General features: G+C 40.3%; 1 pseudogene; it reads left to right on the forward strand.

Annotated features, from left to right (window-relative positions):
* The first annotated feature begins 24,239 nt into the window (after positions 1-24,239).
* LOC131755713 (large ribosomal subunit protein eL32-like) lies at positions 24,240-24,680 on the forward strand (annotated as a pseudogene).
* Positions 24,681-25,036: the final 356 nt, after the last annotated feature.

Genomic DNA, 25,036 nt, shown 5'->3' on the forward strand with positions numbered 1-25,036 from the left:
GTGCTCTGTGTCCACCAAATTTCCATGCACTCTTTGTAAGAGTAGCCAGCCAATGGATAAGGCCCCTCATCTTCCTTCATGGGTGGTCAAGGAAATTCTCTGCTTTTCCCATAAGCAGCTGCATAATTGTTATTTCTGCCTCGTGGAAATAAGGTGGCTGATAAGGCACTTGGGGTTTGCTCTTAACAGAAGGAAAGAATATTTGATTTTTTAAAGTATGTGTTTTGATTCGCAGAATGATCCAAAACAATATACTTCTTTGTACTTTGATTTTTCCATTTAAAAGCTTACAGATGGATGAAGTCATTTAAAACTGCCTGATGTGAGCTATAAACACAAGACATGGAGGTGAAAACTCTGAGTTTACTTACCTAGATGGTCACCATTATCTGGGATGATTGATGTTTTATAAGAAGCCCAGGTTCCATTTTCCTTGAAGTGGCCTTTTGTCAGACGAGCAGGAGCCACCCCTTACCCGTCCTAAGTGACTTGTCAGCTCTCTTCTAAGACCACTTGTTTTGCTTGTTTTCAAGCAAATTACAAATATTTATAAGACATTTAATGTCCTAGAAGAGGACTTGCTGATGATTCGATAAAAGTGCCAGCATTATTACTGTTCCCTAATCATATGGATTTTTGTGTTCTCATGACCAAGGAGGCACATTGTTAGCTTGCTGATATAGTCACTAGAGAACATGCAGTGAAATCCATGAGTGGAAACGTCCCATAGTATTTTCAAACACTGTGTGTCAGTAGCTTGGCATCTTTTCCTCTTGGGGACTCACTTGAGGGTGGCCGGGGGGAACCCAGCAGCGTACATGGGGTGCGCGCTGGAGCAGCTGAAACCAGTGTTTCCAGTTCCTTGTCTACCACGGAGCTCTCGTGCCTTATCTCTAAAGTTTGGATAAAGTCAACTACCTTACAGTCTCATTTTAAGGATAAAATTAAAACATGAAGGGCTTTGAAACCTCCTGAAGACTATTCCTGTGTGAGGTATTGTTTACCTAAGCTATGAAAATAAGCCTGAACCCAAAATAAAATGAACCGTAGACTTCTGCAGCCTGAGAGAATTTTATTAAATCCTAGTCCCCCTTTTTTTTTTTTTTCCTGCGGTATGCAGGCCTCTCACTGCTGCGGCCCCTCCCATCGCGGAGCACAGGCTCCGGACGCACAGGCTCAGCGGCCACGGCTCACGGGCCCAGCCGCTGCACGACATGTGGGATCTTCCCGGACCAGGGCACGAACCCGCGTTCCCTGCATCGGCAGGTGGACTCTCAACCACTGCGCCACCAGGGAAGCCCCCTAGTCCCCTTTAAAAATTGTTTCTTGCTTTAAATTTAGAAAATTGTTTTGGGTTGAGTAATAGTTTCTGACAGTTACTTATGTATGATCTCTTAGCCAATTAAATTCTGAATCTCTTCAATTATTTTATCATTCCTGCTGGTTTTAGTTATCTAGTGCTCCCTAACAAGCCACCCCAAAGTGTAGTGGTTTAAAACAATAACTATTTTGTTATGGTTCTGTGGGTTGACAGGACTTGACTGGGCAGTTGTCTTTGTTGGGGTGTTATGTGGCTGCAGTCAGATGGTGGCTGGGACTGATGTCTTCCAGAGATTTCTTTTTCTTTTTTTTTCCTTTTTTTTTTTTTTTTTTTTGAGTTATGTGGGCCCCTCACTGCTGTGGCCTCTCTTGCTGTGAAGCATAGGCTCCGGACGCACAGGCTCAGCAGCCACGGCCCATGGGCCCAGCCGCTCCGCGGCATGCGGGATCCCCCCAGACCAGGGCACGAACCCGTGTCCCCTGCATCGGTAGGCGGATTCTCAACCACTGCGCCACCAGGGAAGGCCTCTTCCAGAGATTTGACTGTGCCCCTGAAGGGTCTGGGCCTCTCCTCTTGCTGGGGTCTCTACTTACTGTTACTCAGGGCATCCCTAAGAGCAGGGGCAGAAATTTCCAGGCCTTCTTCAGGCATATGCCCAGAAGAGGCATACTGTCACTTCTGCCTCATTCTACTGGTTTAAGCAAGTTACAGGCCATGTGTAGGATCCTCAAGACTGCCTTCAGGTCTGAAGCTTCTCTGGAAGGAGAGAACTCCGAAAAGCAATTATACTCACAGTTAAGATTTACTACAGTGAAAGGTTACAGATTAAAATCAGTAAAAAGGGCTTCCCTAGTGGTGCAGTGGTTGAGAGTACGCCTGCCGATGCAGGGGACATGGGTTCGTGCCCCGGTCTGGGAAGATCCCACATGCCGCGGAGCAGCTGGGCCCGTGAGCCATGGCCGCTGAGCCTACGCGTCCAGAGCCTGTGCTCCGCAACGGGAGAGGCCACAGCAGTGAGAGGCCCGCGTACAGGGAAAAAAAAAAAAAACAAAAAAAACGGGAACCAGATGTGGGTAAAAAGTATCTACTCTTTTAATTTATTTTTTTTAAATACAATGCTGAAAGTGGGGAATAGAGATGTTTATTTGAAACAAATGATTTATTTTACATGAATTTTGTACAGATGACATGCCTTATTCTAAGATGAATTTAAAACAGTGGTAATGAACACCTTCCATCACCCTGACCATCCTTGAAGTTTCCCCTATCACCATGATGCCTATTATCTGAGGTGATTTTTGTTGCTATCAGATGTTATCATTGGCTTGTCTTGTCTCCCTGTGATGTGTGTGTGTGTGTGTGTGTGTGTGTGTGTGTGTGTGGTGTGTGTGTATGGTGGGGGGGTGACTTGGTGACAATAGAAATTAACAAAAGATATGAGCAGAGACTCAAACAGTATTGAGCAAATGGATACTAATGATCCTCATCACACAGCAATGACCTGGTATGTGGTTGTGAATAGTCAGGGCCACCACACTGCACAACACCAAGGGCTCCATTTTCACTAGATTCAGACATCCAAGTTTCCCTCGAAGCCAAATGGGCCTGTGTAGGATATGATAGGGAAGGCCTGAAAAGTGGTGGAGGTAGACACGTGTTACTTCTTGGCTGCCCAGAATTCATTTACACTATTTCTTTCTTTAAAAAAAAAAAAAAAAAAAATATATATATATATATATATATATATATAGTTGTACCAGGTCTTAGTTGCAGCAGGCAGGCTCCTTAGCTGCAGCTTGCCGGCTCCTTAGTTGTGACATGCGAACTCTTAGTTGTGGCATCCATGTGAGATCTAGTTCCCTGACCAGGGATCGAACGCAAGCCCCCTGCATTGGGAGCGTGGAGTCTTATCCACTGTGCCACCAGGGAAGTCCTCATTTACTTTGTTTCTAATAGCTTCTCACATTAACTGGGGATCTGCTCTTCTCCTGCTCTCAACGTAGATAGAGCTAATTTCACCCCCAGCTCTAAACGTGGCCTGTGACCCAGGTCTGACCAATCAAAGCTTCATATTCCCCTGACTGCAGAGATGGATCATGACAAGCCACTGGGACTTCACATTCCTTTGCTGAAGCTTCTTAGAGAGAGCTTGACTAAGAGACTTGGTCTGTGTACAAGGCTGGCCTGCTTCTCAGGTGTTTCTGAGCTTTTGAGGCCCAACTGTAAAATCACGTTGACTTGAGTAGATCTAATGCTGGGAAGGAACACTGATACAATGGCAGGAATACAAGTAAGTGGTGAGTTGGAGACATATATTTCTTCATAATAAATGAGCCTTGTAGAAGAGGGACCAGTGTTCATAGCAGAAAAGTGTTAGGGAGAGGAGTTTTGGGAATTGTATCATGAAACGTTCTGGATCGGAAGTCTGTTGGAAGATTCCAAGATTCAAGATGTAACCTGTCTCCCAAGTTGCAATTAGCTCCCCCAAGCTTTCAAGATTGCTGTTGTACAGGGCCATGGCTGTATTCTCATTCCTTTAGCTAGCTGAATGTTTTCAGGCCAAAAGATTTCGCCATTGCTCTTTCTTCGGCCATCTGGAGTCATCTTCAGTCTTTAAGACATCTTGGTTATGGTTTTTCCCATCTCCCAACCGTTCTCCCAGCACCATGGCTAGATTAAGCTTTGCCTCTGACAGCATTTTTTTAAAATTCACATTTCTATTCAGTACAACACTTTGAACTCTTTGGAGAAGAATTATCATAGAAATCTAATAAAAGAGGGAACTCTTGCGGCAGTGATTTGATAATTCATTTTCAAGAAAAGTTTTAAATCGTAGTTTGGAAACCTGTTCTGTTGAATCCAAACAGGATTAGCAAGCATCAGTCAGGACTCAAGGAATCACATTTCTATGGTCACGGTCATAAGTTATCTCCCATTGCATTTACTCTTCCCTGTATTTTTTGCCTCACATTCTGCCTGCAGCGTCTGACTAACTCTGATGAGGGAAAACTATCTTATTCAGCTCTATTCATCATTTTTTTTTCCCCAGGTTGTGCTAACAATGAAAAAATCCTGTATGGTTAATTGGGTATAATGTGCTACCATTTATGGGGCTCGGAGTTTTAGAACTTCCACAGGTGCAAAGGACTCAGCAATGATTGTGGATTATAACTGAGGATTTCTATTTATGTCATTCCAAGAAAGGTGTGTTTTCTTAGGGTCAAAGTCTTACCTTTCTCTGCTTAATGAGTGCTTACTGTTGGCCTTTGAAAGTTACTCATTGGCCACTGTATTACCTAGTTACTTCAGTGCCGTGGTAAGTTAATTCAAGAACTACTTGAATCACTGAACATTGCATGTATTCTCATAAACTAGATATTTGGGCTTGGGTGGTGAATCAGAGAGCAGAGGCAGGCACTGAAGGGTGTCTTCAACAATGAGACAGGAACCCACTTCTGTGTGAATCGATATCTGGGAGCATTCCTCTGGAAAGTCAGCCTGGGACAGCACAGGAGAAGTAAGCTGCGCCCGATTCTATTTCCTTCATCTCTGCAGAGAGATCTGCAGGTATTGGGCCTGCCTTTGGCCAGAAGAAAGTCTCTGGATTATTAGAAGAGGTAAGAGTGTGGGGGGAATAGAAACAGCAAAAGTTCTGTTTTCTCCAAAATGCTAGAGCCTAGCCCTGAACATACCGAATGAGATGTTTTTGTGGCTCTTTACTCCCTCTTGTGGTGACTTGTTGCCACTGTTTTCTAACTATCGTGGACCTTCATGTTTCCACCTGAGGCAGAAATCACCAAATTGTTTAACATATTCAGGTTGGATGTAACTATCCAATAAGGCAAAGAGCAGAGGTTCCATGCTACATTTGGACACATCTCTCAGAGAGTTAAGGGATTCATCTGTTAAAAGTTGTAAATAAGCATGTAGATCCACTGTTCCCACCGAGAGATGGTTTCACAAATACTTTTTTCCCCAAATGTTGGACCAGTATGGGGATTTTAGGATCTGCGGATGAAAAAAAGCACCAGATTTCACCCTTCCATTCCACCTGAGGGTAAATAGTATAAAGTTTCCCTACCAAAAAAATGTAGAATCTGAATTCATATATACATTCCAGTGATATTTTATCAATCTATGTATAAAATGATATCATATATACATATTTTACTGTGGGCATTAATAAATATTCTTTATTTTAAATTTTGCACTTTAACATTACATCCAAACATTTCTCAGGTGGATGCCTACTTTGTAAAACCGTGTATTCAGCTCATTGTCCTTTCTGTACAGAAGTATAAGTAAATATATGTGACATAATATATGCAATAACACTGGAATTATTTTATTTATCAGATATTTTGTCCTCTATTATATACTCCACTCTGCAGTACAGGGAGGAGTGGAATAAATGGCATAGTTTAATTGGGAGGTCTCTTTTTTAAAAACTTGAATGGAATGGGCAGCTGTACAGGGAAAAGAAAAGGTGCCAGAAGTAGATTCTATTTCTCTAGTAAAATGAGCTGGCAGAAAATTTTATAGTGCTGTGCATTGCTTTAGGATCATTCTCAAAATGAGCAAAAAGAGCATCCATTTGTGTTGCTCAGTAGTTTTAGTACTCTGGTAAATTATTCTACAGTAAAACAAGAGTAGACTCTTTTCAGGCACAGACTCTATATAAAGAGCATCCTTTCACTGATGTGGCTGGTTGGGCATGGTCAGGGTAGCTGTAAACACTTGTCTTCCCTGGTGTGGTAGGCAACCTCCAAGATAGCTTCTATCATCCTCCCTCCCCCATCTTGATATTCACACCCTTGTGTAATCTCTCCCTTTTGAGCACGGGCTGGATTTATTGATTTGCTTCCAATGAACTGAATTCCACACAAGTAATGGGATGTTATTTCTAAGATTAGGTTACAAAAAGACTATGGCGTGCCAAAACTTGGAAGTAACCAAGATGTCCTTCAGCAGATGGAACGGTAAATAAACTGTACTACATCCAGACAATGGAATATTATTTAGTGCTAAAAAGAAGTGAGCTATCAAGCCATGAAAAGACATGGAGGAAACTTAAGTGCATGTTCTAAGTGAGAGAAACCAATCTGAAAAGACTCCCCACTGTATAATTCCTACTATATGACATTCTGGAAAAGACAAAAAAAAAAAAAAAAAAAAGAAGACAGCAAAAAAGATTCGTGGTTGCCAGGGGTTAGGGAGAGGGAGGGATGAACAGGCAGAGCACAGAGGATTTTTAAGGCAGTGACACCGTTCTGTATGTTACAATAATGGAGGATACATGTCATTATACATTTGTCAAAACCAATAAAATGTACAATACCTAAATGTGGACTTTGGGTGATAATGTTGTTTCAATATAGGCTCATCAGTTGTAGCAAATTTACCACTCTGGCGGGGGATGTCCACGGTGTGCGTGGTTGTACATGTGTTGGGGAAGGGGTTATATAAGAACCCTCTGGGGCTTCCCTGGTGGCGCAGTGGTTGAGAGTCCGCCTGCCCATGCAGGGGACGCGGGTTCGTGCCCCGGTCCGGGAAGATCCCACATGTCGTGGAGCGGCTGGGCCCGTGAGCCGTGGCCGCTGAGCCTGCGCGTCCGGAGCCTGTGCTTTGCAATGGGAGAGGCCACAACAGTGAGAGGCCCGCATATCACCAAAAAAAAAAAAAAAAAAAAAAGAACCCTCTGTACTTTTTGCCCAATTTTGCTGTGAACCTAAAACTGCTCTAAAAAATGAAGTCTATTTAAAAACAAAAAAGAGGCTATGGCTTCTGTCTAGGTGCCTTCTCTTGCTCTCTCATTTGCTCGCTCTGAGGGAGGACAACTGCCAAGTTATGAGGAGCTTTATTGAGAGGCCCACGTGGCAAGGAACTCATGTCTCCAGCCAATAGCCAGCAAAGACCGGAGGCCTGCCTGTGGCCATAGGAGTGGGCTCAGAGTGGGGCCTCCCCCAAATGGGCCTTGAGATGACTGCAGCCAATCAACACCTTGATTACAGCCTTTTGAGAGACATTTTGAGAAACTCTGAGTTGGAGGTACCCCCTTAAACCAGGCCCAGATTTATGACTCATAGAAACTGAAATAATAAATAAATGTTTGTGATTTTAGGTTTTGTAGTAATTTGTTGTGTAAAGACAGATAACGAATAAACTTGTTAAGCCACCTCTCATATACAAATGTTGAAGAGATCCTTTAATACTGAGAATTAGATGGAAAGTACTGAACCCATGGTTCATACCAGGGACTCTACCCACAGGTAAGCATAAATATATCCAACCACCTGTGACTACAGGTGACTACAGTTATAGTCACTGTGTTGTTCTAGAGTAAACCTTCAGTTCCTCTGCATAAAAGGAAGAAAATTAAATTTTACTGAGCATTTACTACTTACTAGGCCCTTAAATGATATCTTTTAGGAGGAAATTATGGGCAGTTAAAAAATTTATCCAAGTCTATGAAGATATAAAGAGAAGAAGATGGGATTAAAATCGAGGTGTTGGACCTCCCTGGTGGCACAGTCGTTAAGAATCTGCCTTCCAGTGCAGGGGACACAGGTTCAATTTCCTGGTCCGGGAAGATCCCACGGGCTGTGGAGCAACTGAGCCTGTGTACCACAACTACTGAGCCTGCGCTCTAGAGCCTGCGAGCCACAACTACTGAGCCCGCGTGCCACAACTACTGAAGCCCGTGCACCTAGAGCCCCTCCTCTGCAACAAGTGAAGCCACCGCAATCAGAAACCCATGCACTGCAGTGAAGAGTAGCCTCCACTCGCCACAACTAGAGGAAGACTGCACGCAGCAACGAAGACCCAATGCAGCCAAAAATAAAGAAATAAAATAAAGAAATAATAAATAAATTCATTTAAAAAATCGAGGTGTCACTTCCAAGTAAAAATAACTTGTATCACTCTTTCCAGAACTTTTCCTTGCATTTTCTCATTCTATATTTTCCACTAATCTGTGTTAAATCATTAGGTTTTCCTCACAGTCTACAGTCATAGTGGGGTATTTTATACACATTTTTCTCAGTAACTGATAGAACAAGCAGGCAAATATCAGTAAGGATATAAAAGGCTTGAAAAATATGATCTGCAAACTTAACCTAGTAGCCATGTATAGAACCCTTAGTCCCAAACTGCAAATTACACATTCTTTTCAAATATACATGGAATCTTTACTAAAATTGAATCAAATTTTACTAAAATTGGGTCATAAAGCCAACATCAATATGTTTAAAAGGATTGAAATCAGAGTATGTTCTCTGATAATAAGGCATTCAGCTCAAAATCAACAACAAAAAGATTACTAGGAAATCCCCATATATTTGATATGAAGAAATATACCTGTAAATAACTCATGCATCAAGAAAGAAATGATCATAGAAATTAGAAAACATTTTAAGCTGGAAAATCTCAAAGTTTTCTACAAGTAAAAAGAAAAGTTTTCTAGGAGGAAAAGAGAAGCAAGGTTGTGGATTATAATGATGAGTCATAGAGTCTAAGCAAGACAGAGAGGAAAACAGAAAGAGGCTCTGGGTGTCCAGAGAGACACGGAGGGATGCGTTGGAAGTTGCCATGATAGGGAAGGATTCTGCAATGGGAGTACTTGAGCTGGAAAGGTTTGGATGTGAGATTGACGAAGTGGTAACTGGTAACGAACATGTCCAGGGTGTGACTATGGGAAAAAGTTGCCAGAGTTGACTGGATAAAAAAGTCACTGGAAGTGAGGGCGTTAAGCAGGGCATTGGCTGGATCATGCACAGGGGTTCTAAAGTCTCCAAGCATAATGAAAGGAGCTGAGGTGAAGAGTCACTTAGCAGGAAATAAGCCATGTGATGAGTGAGAGGTTGTGAACAGGAAGGAGGAAGATTGAAATCAATGAGTTGTGAAACTGGGGTAGTAAATCCCAAGTGGCTCAACTGTCATGGGAGTAGGTGTCCAAGATAATCCAGGTTACTCTTTTTTTTTTTTTTTTTAAATAGACCTTATTTAACAAGGTATTGTCTTTTTAAAAATTTATTTATTTATTTATTTATTTATTTATGGCTGCGTTGGGTCTTTGTTCCTGTGCACGGGCTTTCTCTAGTTGCGTTGAGCAGGGGCCTCTCTTCATTGCGGTCCGCAGGCTTCTCTTTGCGGTGGCTTCTCTTGTTGTGGAGCATGGGCTCTAGGCACGTGGGCTTCAGTAGTTGCAGCACACAGGCTCAGTAGTTGTGGTGCACGGGCTTAGTTGCTCAGTGGCATGTGGGATCTTCCCAGACCAGGGCTCGAACCCGTGTTCCCTGCACTGGCAGGTGGATTCTTAACCACTGCACCACCAGGGAAGCCCCCAGGTTACTCTTAAAGCACATTTCATCAGGTACATTCTACAAAGAAAGACAAAACTGGCAGTAGCTCACTATATACTAAAACTGGTTTTCATAGTTTAGACAATGCATAGAATTATCAATTGATTCCAACTGGGAGAAACCAGCCAAGTTCTTACTCTTTTTTTTTTTTAACCCTTTTTAAAAATTCAAGTATAGTTAATTTACAGTGTTGTGTTTCAGGTGTATAGCAAAGTGATTCAGTTATAAATATCTATCTATTTTTCAGATTCTTTTCCATCATAGATTATTACAGGATATTGAATATACTTTCCTGTGCTATACAGTAGGTCCTTGTTATTTATCTATTTTATATACAGTAGTGTGTATCTGTTAATCTCAACTCCTAATTTATCCCCCCACTCCCTTTGGTAACCATAAGTTTTGTTTTCTATGTCTGTGAGTCTATTTCTATTTTGTAAACAAGATGATTTACCAAGTTCTTACTCCCTGTTTGGGTTTTCTCAGCCTCACAATCAGCTTTACTTACTGTGCCTCTTTTCAGTCTTACCAACCTCTCCCTGAGAGATTTTGCTCACTACGCGATACACACGACTCCTTGAGGTTTCTCTAAGGGAGGTATACATCCTGTAATTCAGGTTTGTGTCTGAAGCAGAGTTCACAAGCTCCACAGGTATTGTGTTTAGTTCAGAGTGATGCAGCTGCTTGTAACTGAGAGGGTTTTAAGCTACACAACACATGGGATTTTATGGAGCTTAAATTGTTTTTAGAAGTTGTTCATTTGTATAATCACACAAGTAGCTTTTCAGGTAAAAAACGGGAAAAGCCAAAGTCCCCTTGATCGTTGCCATGGTCTCAAATCATGCCCAGAACTAACCACTTAATCAGGTGATGTGTTCTCCTGGGCTTTTCTCTACGCATTTACATTCTTCTAAGTGCACAGAGGGAAAAATGTAGTTTTGCACAACGGATCATTTTACTCCCCCGCTTCTGAAGCGCTCCCCATTATAACTAGAATAAAATCCATACTTTCCACTGTGGCCTCCAAGATTCCACACAATACAGCCCCTGCCTCCCTCTGTGACCTCCTCTTGTGCCAGGAGGTGTGAGGTATTCTCCCCACAGGGCGTTTGCATGTACTGTTCATGCTGCTTGGAGAGCTCCATCAGAATCCTTGCTTGACCGTTTCTTCTCAACTTTCAAGTCTCAGCTCAAAATTCATCTGCTCATAAGCCTTTCCTGGATGCCCTCTCTAAGTTAGTACTTCCCTCCTCTGTCTCAACTTTCTATCTCTTTTGAATCCTGTTAGCTCGTTTCAGGCAACAGAGTTCTACCACTGGGGTTTGAATCCTCTCTTTACTACATGCTAGCTAAATTACTTCACCTTTTTGCACCTTAGGTTTCCCATCTAAAAATGAGGATAATTATGCACTTACTTTTTAGGGTGTTATGAGTTAATATTTGTAAAACATTAACAAGTCTTACTTTTTAGGGTGTTATGAGTTAATATTTGTAAAACATTAACAAGTTGCCTAGAATGTGATGCGCTCTGTTTGATAAGTTGATACAATTTTTCCTTAGCACTTGCAATGAGAGGCAATCGTTTCTTTCTTTGCTGTTTATCCTCTCCCTTCTCTAGAATGTAAGATCTATAAGTGCAGGGACCTTGTCTGTTCTGTTCTTAGGCCAAGAACAGTGCCTGACTCATAGCACCCTTAATAAGTAAAGGCTGAATGCATGAATGTTCAGATCGTACCTCCTGCATAGGGTTCTGAGTGCAGAAGAGGTAAGTTTTTTGTTTTGTTTTTTTAACTTTTGGCCGCATCTCAGTGCATGTGGGATCTTAGTTCCCCGACCAGGGATCGATCCTGTGCCCCCTGCAGTGAAAGTGCAGAGTCTCAACCACTGGACAGCCAGGCAAGTACCATGAGATAAGTTTAAAATAGAAAACATGGTCCTTCTTTTATTAAAAACTTAACTTTTATACACTGTCCACCACTTAGTGCTATCACCATATCCTGCCCTGTTATACTAAAAATGGATGTAACTCCTCTAACCTCCAAAGTTAGGCCTAACCCAGCTGCAATTCTCTCTTGTGTCTTACTTTTTCCAAAGAGCACAGCAGAATAAAGACTGCTAACATGTCCTGTCCCCTGTCCGCAGCACATGGTGGGATGTAGCCCCAGGACCTTGCTTCAGATGTGCAAGATCACCCATCCATTAAACCATTGATGCTTCTATTGCTGAAAAAACAAACAAGAAATAAAGAGCACAGCATACAGAAGGTCAGTGTAGTAGCAGCCTCATTGCTAGAAAAACACTAGCAGCAGTTAGCATAAGCAAAAATGACATTCCCAGATTCCAGCACAATCCAGACCTTTACTGCAGTTGCCAGACAATTTATTTAGGATTATCTGCGGGATGGAGGAAAGAGAAAAGTTCTTGTTTGAGGCTGTCAGGTTACTAGTTATACTGTGCTTGTTGGCCAGGGTCTGTGAAACTAAACTCTATTGGGAAAAATCTTCTGTAGAGAGGTTAGTTGTGCTTTCATGCGCTCCTCTTGCAGAAACCCAAGCTTTCTCCAGCTGTGCTGTAGCTACTGTCACCACCAAGATGGTGCGTACTTCAGAGGTCCAGTAAGGCCACATGGACATAAACTTTCCTACTCTGAAAGGTGCATTTAAAAATATTTTTTTCCTGCAGATATTTTCTTGCTGCATTAGGTCCAAACTGGGTCATCTATCCAAGGCTGAGAAACAAGATAAAAGGGAAAAAAAATTAGCAAAAATTCCATTAGATTGCTACCTACTAAACTGAGCTTAAGGAAAAGCCAGGTCTGAGGTGCTTCATTCCTGGTGCTATCAATGGGTCTTTTCGTTTTTAATTGAAGTACAGTTGATTTACAATGTTGTGTTAGTTTCAGGTGTACAGCAAAGTGATTCAGTTATACAGACACATATATCTATTCTTTTTAGATTCTTTTCCCTTATAGGTTACTAGAAAATATTGAGTATAGCTCTCTGTGCTATACAGTAGGTCCTTGTTGGTTATCTATTTTATATTTAGTAGTGTGTATGGGATAAATTAATGAGTCTTAAGTTCATGCAAATTACAGCTGCCTTTACAGTATAGGGTCCCCTAGAGAACTTCTTGTGATTCCGGGAAAAAAATTCTATCTCCATCCAAGGCTTGATTCTGAGTTATGCAGTATGAGCTCCTGGAAAGCCTGTGTTGGTTCCCAAATGAATCTATTTTCATATTAAACTTGGCTACTGTAGTCTATATGTGCTCAATCACCCTGCACAGCTGCAATCTCAAACCAGCTGCAGCTCAGTGACAGCTGACAGAATCACTACGAGGGCCAGTGAGTGAGGTCAGGGGCTCTACAGCCAGGAACCATGCCCCAATCATGCCGCAGGTGGTCTAGTGAAGACACCTTTCTCCTTGCAGCTGGATACTAGATGCCACCACTCACCCTTCTGATACCACTACCACTGAATTTTGCCCACCCCCGCTAGAGCTAAGACCATTGCTGCTTCTACCACCTATCACCGGAATGGATTCTGTATAGTTTGTCATTCTCTCCATCCCAATTCAAAGCCTTGGGAGGAAGCACCTGATTGGCAGAACTTAGGACATGTGCTATGCCTGGTTGCAAGGAGGCTAAGAAGGTAAGTATCTCTTATTTTCAGCCTCTGAGGTAGGAAATAGGTAGAGGTATTCTCCAACAATAGGAAGCAGGTTCAGAGACTCAGCAGCAAAAAAGAGAAAAATACTGTTTCCCTGTAACATCCCTTCATGCCCTCCCAGCTCTCCACACACTGTGAGGACTAAGTCACAAAGCTTAGTGTCTCCCTTATAAGAGTAACCCCTTAGAAAAAAGACATCCATAAGGTCGGAGCAAAGAAGAAAAACTTAGGAGGAGTTCTGACTAGCAGAGATTAAGTAGAATTCTTACTGGGAAAGGGAGAAAGATTAGGAAGGTAGATAATAGGGGGTGTGGTTGGCCTGGGGTCTTCAGGGACCCAACACCCCTTTTCCCCTTCCTGCGCCAGGGCCTGAAGAGATGGGGGAATGAAAAGGATAGAAAGACCAGATAGATATTGACTCTGAGAAGACACTGCTATGCAAGTGACTTGGAATCATCATAAAGTGACTGCGGCAAAATGTTAATGGCCTTGTTTGTTTATGCAATAATGTGCTGAAGGTCCTATTCCTGTTTCCCTTGGCCTGGCTGGCATGGAAGATATTTTTGTTTGTTTGAAAAATTTTATTTTAGACTCACATAGAAGTTGCTAAAATAATTCCGAGAGTGAGAGACAATGCACAGCAGATTCTAGGAATACCTGAGCCCACATGCTGATGCAAACACGTTTCAGAGGCTGGATAGACTTGAGTTGGGGCCAAGTGCTGGTTGGTTGAGGATCACTGAGACGTCTCAGTTATGTTGACAGAATAAACATCAAGTTCTATCTGTCACATACTTTATCAGTAGCTTGGGGGAGAAACAGAGGCCAGCAGGGCTTTAAGGACCACTCCTACCCCTGCCAAATCTTTCCTCTACCTTATGTGACCTTTAGGCTAGAAAAGGGAGGAGGGAAAAATCCTGAAAGATTGCGTTTACCCCAAATAGACCGAGTTACCTTTAACTGGTAACTTTTAGTCTCTTCTTCTGCCTTCCCTCACAAGAATGAGGACATGAGAACAAGCTAAGAGCATTAGAGAACAGCGTACACTAATAAAGCAACCCTCTTTTGTAGTGTATCATACACCTCACTCTGCGACTAGCTAGAGCCCTGTTGTGAGTCTGGAAAGAGGTGTATTAGCTTCCCAGCAATGGCTGAGAAAGCCTTCATTCTCGCTCTTGTGGGCCTGTGGCTGAGCACACCTCATGGAAGATCACAGTTGGGTTGATTTTGCACTGACATTTCTGAAAGTAGGAATAACGCACACAACCTTTTTTTTCTTTTATTCTTTTTGCAGTTTTTTTTTTTTTTAAACAGAATAACGGGATTATTGGAAAGACTTCAACGCAAGACTGAAGCACATACCCCGCATGAAGATCTGGGTACTTGTGCCAGGTGGAGCTTGGCGACGGAGCCGATACTCAGCTTGTTAGGCTCCCTCGTGAGATTTCGTTTGAAGAAGTTTGGCGCTGCTCAGTCGCCGTAGCTACACCCTTCTCAGCAGCGAGCGGGACCGTGGAGACGACAGTATACTGAGTTGTCCGACTGGCTTACTGTTGATGACCATGCCCAAGGCTCACTTTTACATCTTGATTCGAGTCTGCATTCCAAATACCCGCGGACTTCCTTGTGCCCAGTAAGCAAAGAAGCTCGCCGTTGGCCTAATGCTAGGATAGCGTCACGGGTAGTCGCGCCTTTGTAGGGAGCAGGGGGCGGGGTGACAGGGGCACCAACCCTCCGGGAGAAGAGGGCCCCGCCTCCAGGCCTCGCACCCCCTGGTTGGAGGCAGCGCGGGGGCGGGGCGAGGTCCTGGCTCAAAGCCTAGGAGGGACCTTTCTTATTACAAGGGCTTTCTTATGTTTCAGCGCCCTGGAGGGCCATCCTTTCCGGGTTTCGGTGAGCCCCAGAATTAAGGGGTACAACGTCAAAAGGCAAATGTGGACAAAGTGCTAAGAGTGCAAGGGGCTGGTGTAGGGGCGAGCTTTCAGTGACAAGGCAGCGCTGGAGATTTAGGCTTGAGTTACAGAGAGACTTTTCTTGCTCTGCCTGAGAGTTGAAACCAAACTTTCAGAGTTGTAGAACCATAGGTGTCTGTTTGGCATCTCCAGCCATAGCTTCACTTCGCTTTATGTACGCAGTTTGCCCAAAATTGAAATCGTGTTCCCTCCCAAAGCTGATCTTCTCCCACTATTCCTTATTTTGATGAATGGTCCACCATAACCTAGTTTCTCAAGTCAGAAATATGGGGGTTATTTCTGTCCTTCTTCTCGTACATACTATTAATCAAAAAGACCTATTGACTCCATTTCCAAAAATAGGTAACTAATAAGAACCTACTGTATGCCCTAGGGACCTCTACTTGATACTCTGTAATGCCCTATATGGGAAAAGACTCTAAAAAAGAGTAGATATATGTATATGTATAACTGATTCACTTTGCTGTACAGCAGAAACTACACAACATTGTAAATCAACTATACGCCAATAAAAGTTAATTTAAAAAATCTCCAAATTACCCTCTCTTCAACATTTCCTCTGCATTACTTCTGGTCTCAATTTTTCCCAATAGGTTTCCATCTGTTACCCCTGCCCACCTACAGTCAATTCTCAATTATGGGGCAGAGTGATCTTTCCATGATGTAAACATTTCTCTGGAGTAATCCTGCTTAAAATATTTTAAGCACAAAATTCAAACACCTAAATGTGCTCTGACTCTGCTTGCTTTCGTGCCCATACCCTGTCTCCAATCTAGCTAGTACTTCTGTTGCCTGAACAGTATTCAGTATAGTTCCCTGTGCTATACAGTAGAACCTTGTTGTTTATCCATTTTATATATAATAGTTTACATCTACTAACCCCAAACTCCCAATCCATCCCTCCCCACCCTCCTCCCTCTTTGCAACCACAAGTCTGCTCTATGTCTGTGAGTCTGTTTCTGTTTTGTTGATAGGTTCATGTGTGTCATATTTTAGATTCCACATATAAGTGATATCATATGGTATTTGTCTTTCTCTTTCTGACTTAACCTCACCTAGTATGATAATCTCTAAGTCCATCAATGTAGAAGGCAACAAAATTAAGAACCATTAAAAGATATTGCCTGTGGGCAACTTGTGTGTCAACATACATTAATGGGTGTTTTTTATGTGCATGTGCTTAGTTTGCTCTGCTGAACCTCTCTGTACTTACACTTTTTCTTATCAGTTCCACAAGAAAGAGAAAAGCTGGAATAGAAATTCAAAACAGTAAGAAAATCATACATGGGTTGCTTTGTCTGTTAGTGCATAGACTCACTTTGGTGTGAGGAAACGTTTTGAAATTGATTTTAGAAAAGATTATCAAAGAGAACTTTAATAATGCACTTAATATTTGCAATGTCTACAGCACATAGCTCATTGTGTTTACTTTTTCTGATTTTGATCATCCTGGTTTAATAAAAGAAAACTATTAGGATACTCTTCATTTATGTTAGTTCATTAGCTATAACTTAACATTTGCAAACATTTCTGTTAACCTCAGAAATTAGAATTTAAACTTGATGTGATGCAGTATTAATGTTTCTTAATTTTTGTTGAGAAGAGAAAAAGAACTGCTTATCTATAGACAATGTTGAAAAGTTTGTGATTTTCCTGTCATTTTATGTATTTTATTTTTGCTATTTCCTGATTATCTTTTTCATTGTTTCTAGTTTTAGTTTGTTGTGAAACATATCGTGGGAGAAGGCATAGGTTTTTACCAAAATTTGTTTCCAGGAACTTGATTTTTATCAATGAAACATTTTTTTAAAACTTTTATTTCAGTTGTTTTTGCTTTTTGTTTGTTTGCTTTGTTTGGTTTTTCCTTTGTTGGACAAACACTAAGTAATTTTATATGCACTAAAAAGTAACTTCAACAATGACTCTGTATAGTTTGACAACTTTTCTGATTTAAGGAGAAGAGCTATGATGGTGTGACTCTGGAATGTCACATATAAACGTGGGTAAGTTCAAACACAAATATATTCCAAATATCTCCTCTCAGAGGATCATTACTTCTTTAACCTCCACTCCCCAGGAAACTACTTCATGTGTTACAGGAGCAATGCTGGCCTCTTAAGTCCAATAGATTATAGCTCAGATAGTGGCTCTGATGCCCATATTAGGGTAATTGCAGGAACATGTTTCTTTGTTATTGGAATATGGTATGTTAATAACTTATTTGGTTGGGTGGTGAGATATAAACAGAAAAACCCATATGGCTTCTATACACAATTTCTTTTCTTTTGGAGAGATGGTATACAGTAAATATTAACACTTCAATTGAGACAGATATGTTTTACTTTTTACTAATTCCATTATTCCCTCAAATTGTTTCACTTCCCTGAACTTAAGTTTCTTACTTAAGATATGTGGGAAAGGTAAACACTGACTGCTGTGGCTATAATATTGTTATTTCTGACACATCAGCTTTCCTAGGCAAATATCAATTGCATTCAACAAATAGACGATAGTATTTTTTAGGCAGGTTTTACAGCAGTACTGAGAAGTAACAAATCTAACATTTGTTTTAATTTAAAATTTTTTTTTTATTGTGGTAAAATCACGTAGTATAAAACATACTATTTTAACCCTATTTAACCATACAGTTCAGCGGCACTAAGTACATTCACATTGTTGTGCAGCTCTCACCATCATCCATCTCCCGAATTTTTCACCTTCCTAAACTGAAACTCTGTCCCCATTAAACACTAACTCCCCATTCCCCCTCCCCCATCCACCCACCTCCCGGCCCCTGGCATCTACCAATGTACTTTCTGACTCTATGAAGTTGACTATTCTAGGTACCTTGTATAAGTGCAATCAAACAGTATTTGTCTGCACCTAATGTATACTGGAATGCATTTTTAAGGTTAACTTAATATATGTCCAGCAAACAGATTGTACCTTCTTTTTTTCCCCCCCGTGCTATACAGTAGGCCCTCACCAGCCATCTACTTCATACATAGTAGTGTACATATGTCAATCCCAATCTCCCAATCCATCCCACTCCCCTCTGCCCCCTTGCCGTCCATAAGTTTGTTCTCTACATCTGTGTATCTATTTCTGCTTTGCAAATAGGTTCATCTGTCCCATTTTTCTATATTCCACATATATGTGTTAACATATGATATTTGTTTTTTTCTTTCTGACTTACCCCACTCTGCATGACAGTCTCTAGGTCCATCTACATCTCTGCAAATTGCACAGTTTTTTTCCTTTTTGTGGCTGAGTAATATTCCACTGTATATATTTACCACATCTTCTTTATCCATTCCTCTGCTGATGGACATGTAGGTTGCTTCCATGTCCTGGCTATTGTAAACAGTGCTGCAGTGAACATTGGGGTGCATGTATCTTTTGGAATTTTTGGATATATGCCCAGGAGAGGGATTGCTGGTTCATATGGTAGTTCTATTTTTAGTTTTTTAAGGCACCTCCATACTGTTCTCCATAGTGGCTGTATCACTTTACATTCCCACCAAAGTGCAAGAGGGTTCCCTTTTCTCCACAACCTCTCCAGCATTAATTGTTTGTAGATTTTTTTGATGATGGCCATTCTGACTGGTGTGAGGTGATACCTCATTTTGGTTTTGATTTGCATTTCTCTAATAATTAGTGATGTTGACTGTATGTCTTCTTTGGAGAAATGTCTATTTAAGTCTTCTGCCCATTTTTTTTTTTTTTTTTTTTTTTTTGCGGTATGCAGGCCTCTCACTGTTGTGGTCTCTCCCTTTGTGGAGCACAGGCTCTGGACATGCAGGCTTAGAGGCCATGGCTCACAGACCTAGCCGCTCTGTGGCATGTGGGATCCTCCTGGACCAGGGCACGAACCTGTGTCCCCTGCATCAGCAGGCGGACTCTCAACCACTGTGCCACCAGGGAAGCCCTCTGCCCATTTTTTGATTGGGTTGTTTGTTGGTTTGATTTTGAGCTGCATGAGCTGTTTGTATATTTTGGAGATTAATCCCTTGTCAGTTGCTTTGTTTACAAATATTTTCTGCCATTCTGAGGGTTGTCTTTTTGTCTTGTTTATGGTTTCCTTTGCTGTGCAAAAGCTTTTAAGTTTAATTAGGTCCCATTTCTTTATTTTTATTTTTATTTTCATTACTCCAGGAGGTGGGTCAGAAAACATCTTCTGTGATTTATGTCAGAGTGTTCTGCCTGTGTTTTCCTGTAAACATTTTATAGTGTCCGGCCTTACATTTAGGTCTTTAATCCATTTTGAGTTTTTTTGTGTGTATGGTGTTAGGGAGTGTTCTAATTTCATTCTTTTACACGTTGCTGTTCAGTTTTCCCAGCACCGCTTGTTGAAGACATTGTCTTTTCTCCATTGTATATTCTTGCCTCCTTTTTCATAGATAAGGTGACCATAGGTGCGTGGGCTTATCTCTGGGCTTTCTATCCTGTTCCACTGATATATATTTCTGTTTTTGTGCCAGTACCATACTGTCTTGATTACTGTAGCTTTATAGTATAGTCTGAAGTCAGGGAGCCTGATTCCTCCAGCTCCATTTTTTCTTTTTCAAGATTGCTTTGGCTGTTTGGGGTTTTTTGTGTTTCCATACAAATTGTAAAATTTTTTGTCCTAATTCTGTGAAAAATGCCACTGGTAATTTGATAGGGATTGCATTGAAACTGTAGATTGCTTTTGGTAGTATAGTTATTATCACAATATTGCTTCTTCCAATCCAAGAACATGGTATATCTCTCCACCTGTTTGTATCATCTTTAATGCCTTTCATCAGTGTCTTATAGTTTTCTGCATACAGGTCTTTTGTCTCCCTAGGTAGGTTTACTCCTAGGTATTTTATTTTTTTGTTGCAATGGTAAATGGGAGTGTTTCCTTAATTTCTCTTTCTGATCTTTCATTGCTAGTGTATAGGAAATTTACATCAGGAAGTGTTTTAATATAGCCACTATGAAAAACAGTATGGAGTTTCCTCAAGTAATTAAAAATAGAACCACCATATGATCCAGCAATTCCACTTCTGAGTGTATATCCAAAGAGAACAAAATCATTATGTTGAAGAGACATCTGACTGTCATGGTCATTGCAGCATTATTTCATAGTCAAGACATGGAAACAACCTAAGTGTTGACAGCTAAATGGATAAACAAATTGTGATACACACACACACATCAGAATTTTATTCAGCCACGAATAATTGAACTTTGAATTAATGAGTATTTCATGAATAATTGAACTTCTTTCAATTGATATGTCTGTGAGTTTCATTTATACTGTTGTACGTGGATTTTGATTTTTATTCTCATTGTTACTTACTACTATTATGGACATAAACCACAGTTTATTTATCCATTCTAGTGTTGATAGGCATTAATAGTGTAGTTGGCAGTTTTGGCCTATTATAAACAGTGATGTTATAAACATTCTAGTTCCTATACTTTTGTAAATCCATCTATGTATTGGGTGTACACCTAAGAAGGAAGGAAGAAAATAGAGAACAAAATTATATAGTTCTAAAATTAAATGTCTTTAAAATACAAATAATAGACGATAGACTCACACATGACCATCTACTTAAGCAAATAATCTGAAATATTTTCCATTAGATATCACACATGGCTCTACTGACGTTCAAAGAGAGAAAATGTAACCAAATAGACTTAAATGAAATTAAACACATGTTTGTCTGTCTTTGATGATTCAAATGTACCCTGGAAGGACCTTACATATATAAATAAAAGTTGTTAATTTTGGACGGTCACAGTGGTGAAAGAGTGCTTAGAATAGATCAGCTTAAGCAGATTGCATTATATAAACTGAAAAAAATCCCACTCTGGGGAAATTTTTTAGAGTATTTAAAGTTTTGTCTTTTCATCTTTATTTTCATTTAAGAAAACATTTTTTTTCTGAAAATAATTGGCTCTGAAAAGTATCTTTTAATAAAGATTTTTTAAAACTTTTTTCTAAACCTCTAACCCATAAAAAAATTCACTGAATTACAATATGCCTGCATTAATTTCCATCTATTGTTAATTTAAAACTCAGTGGATTTTCTTAAACTAAACATACTGTGTAACCAGCACTGAGATCCAGAGATAGATCATTACTGTACTATACGATCTGCAGTTGCTGAATCCTTGGATGCAGAACTGTGTATAAGGAGGAACCATATAGAGGGAGGGCCGATTATAAGTTTTACTCAGATTTTCATCGGTGTGGAGAGTTGTTCAACAATTCTCTCATTGTTCGAGGGTCAACTGTACATTGTGATTCAGCTTCTCCTTCTGCCAGATTCTGCCTTTCTCACATTCTTCCAGGTGAACTTCCTAAGATCATTGTCCATCAACTTTCCCATTAAAAATCCCCATTTTCAGGAAACCCGATCTAAGATAGTACCAGTACCAATCCCAGAACATCCATATGGAGAGCTATTAGGCTTGCTAAGGAATGAGGGAAACTATGTGCTGCCGTTGCTGCAGGATTTGGCTAATATGTAGCAATATACCATGAGGAGACAAGAGTAGATGCACAAGATTGTATATGTTAAGGATGCTGAATGAAGGGGAACAGAACAAAAAAGAAAGTTGTGGATGGGGGAGTTTATCAATATGGGAGATAGTCCTGTGAAATGGAATTTAACTCTCTGGCATCTACAGTGGGAGATCATGCTATTCTCTCCTAGGATAGCTATTAGAAACATGTAAAAAAAAATACTGACACAAAATAAATTAGGTAGGAATGTTGGAGTTATCAGGGCTGATGATGGAAAAAGGATTCAAAGATTCAGAAAGAGAGGTAGGTAGTATATATTACATAAAGCTGGATAAACAGCTGACAGTATTTCATGCGAAGGCCTAGAGGACATGCCAGGTGACAGTACTAAGCACCTAACTGGTGAAAGGGGAACAAAAATTGTTTAGGAGCTCAGGGATGGCTGTTCACTCTAGGCAAAGAATGACAGTAAGAGATGCTGTTTTAGGACTGGGAATCCTGATAGCAATTAATTGCATCTCAAAATAACAAAGAGGAGATGGTAGTGCTTAGCAATCAAAAGCAAGGTAAGTGCAATTACCACAATGAGCAACAAGATCTGTGTGGCAGATGAGGAAGCTTGACTCACAGTGAGATATAGAAATGGTTAACAGGATATATTAGTTCTTACAGAAATATGCATATGCAGCAAGCAAGCGTTTTGCATAATATGTACAATCAAAATAAATAAAAATAAATGATAAGGAGGCAGAGGGAAGCTGCCCATTAAAAAGTCACAATTTGGGCTTCCCTGGTGGCGCAGTGGTTGAGAATCTGCCTGCCAATGCAGGGGACACGGGTTCGAGCCCTGGTCTGGGAAGATCCCACATGCCGCGGAGCAACTAAGCCCGTGCGCCACAACTACTGAGCCTGCGCGTCCGGAGCCTGTGCTCCGCAACAAGAGAGGCCGCGACAGTGAGAGGCCCGCGCACCGTGATAAAGAGTGGCCTCCGCTCGCCGCAACTAGAGAAAGCCCGCACGCAGCAATGAAGACCCAACACAGCCAAAAATAAATAAATTTTAAAAAAAAAATGAATGAACATTAAAAAAAAACATTCACAATTTTTTTTCCCTAGATTCCAGATGTGAGCTGATTCTCAGACCATGAACCCATTGACTGGAAGAGAGGCCTATGATGAAAGATCATTTTTCACTGTGACAAATGTATAACAGTAATTCCCCTTTACTTTACCTAGGTGACCCCTGAACTTTAATTCAGGTGCCTCAGCACTGGGAAAAGGGAAATGTCCAGATAATTCAAGGGTTGATGTAAACATGAACATAGTGAGGACAGAAATTCCATATATTAAAAGGAACAAAGTAGAATGTCTAGAACCCAAAATACGTTATGTGCAGATTCAACACCACAGAAAAAATATCAGTGAGTTTAAAGACATAACAATAGAAATTATCCATACAGATATATTTAGCTTTGGTGAAATATGGGATGATACTAAGAACTCTTAACAATAGTGTTATTAGAGTTCCAGGAAGGAGATGGACAGGAATTGAATAAATAAAGGCTAATATTTTCCGAATTTGTTCAAAATTATAAGGCTGCATGTCCTAGAAGCTCAAAAAATTCTAATCAAGAAAAAGAAAAGCAAAGGCACATAATTCAAATTTTATAAAATCATTGTTAATGAGAAAATTTTAAAAGCAGCCAGAGAAGAGAGAGATTAAGTGCAGGGGAATAACCATAAGAAAGTTGTTGACTTTTTATCAGAAACAATGCAAACCAGAATATTTTGGAACAACATCTTTAAAATGTTGAAAAAAGGTCTGTCAACCTAAAATTCTATATCCAGAAGAAATATTCTTCAGAAATGAAGCTAAAATAAAAATATGTTCAGGAAAAGAAAAACGTGGAGAATTCATCACCCAAAGATCTGTGCAAGAAGAAAATTTACAGTAAATTTCTTCAGGTTGAAGAAAGAGTAAACCAGAGTTTTACTAAGAAATAAAAAATACTGTGAATAGTCGCTATGTAGGTAAATTTTTAAAATTTCCTTCATTTTTAAATTTCTTTAAAATGTATTTTATTGTTTAAATTATAAAATAATAATATATTTGTGGGGTTTATGACATATGAAGATGTAGATTATTTGACAATAAAAGTATAAGGAAGAGGAGGGCATAATAGAAATATACTGTTACACATTTCTTACATTAAAACTCAAGAGGCATGATATTACTTGAAGAAAGACTGTGATAAGATGCATATTGCAAACCCTAGAGCTCCTACTGCATAAACTTAAAAGTTATAGCTAGTAAGACCATGGTAAAGAAAAATTGAATATTGAAAATATTTAAATAGTCATAAAGAATGCAGGGATGGAGAACAAAAAATATATGGGACACGTCCTCCTCAGCATCATGGCTGCCCTCAGACCTCTCATGAAGCCAAAGATCAAAAAGAGAACCAAGAAATCCATCCAGCACCAGTCAGACCCATATGTCATAATTAAGCAGAACTGGCAGAAGCCCAGGGGCATGACAATAGGGTGCACAGGAGATTCAGGGGCCAGATTTTGATGTCCAACTTTGGTTACTGGAAAGCAAGTAAACAAAGCACTTGTTGACCAGTGACTTCTGAAAGTTTCTGTCCACAATGTCAAGGAGCTTGAAATGCTGCCGATGTGGAACATATATTACTGGGCTGTGATTTCTCACATCGTCTCCTCTAAGAGCCACAGAGCCATTGTGGAAAGAGCAGCCTAGCCGCTGTCAGTCACCAATCCCAATGCCAGGCTGCACAGCGAAGAAAATGAAGAGATAGCTTGTGTGCACATCGTATTCGTGTTAATAAAACCATAAAACTCAAAAAAGTTTACATATGGGACAAATTGAAAATAAATAGCTGGATGATACACTTAGAAACAGCCATGTAAATCATTAGATTAATTATAAATGCTCTAAACTTTCTAAAAACAAGCCAAAGAATATTATACTGGATTTAAGAGCTAAATCCAATTTTATATCATCTAGAGGAAGTGCATTTTAAATATGGAGTTACAGATAGTCCAACAGTAAGAGAATGGGAAAATATACAGAGGAGTGCTCACAACCAGGAATATTGACAAAGATGAGAAGGGGAATTTCATAAAAATAAAAGTGTCAATTCTGAATCCCTGTGAACCTAATACCAGAGATTCATAAATCTATGAAGCAAA

The sequence above is a fragment of the Kogia breviceps genome, chromosome 4 (assembly GCF_026419965.1).
Source record: "Kogia breviceps isolate mKogBre1 chromosome 4, mKogBre1 haplotype 1, whole genome shotgun sequence".
Lineage (NCBI taxonomy): Eukaryota > Metazoa > Chordata > Mammalia > Artiodactyla > Physeteridae > Kogia > Kogia breviceps.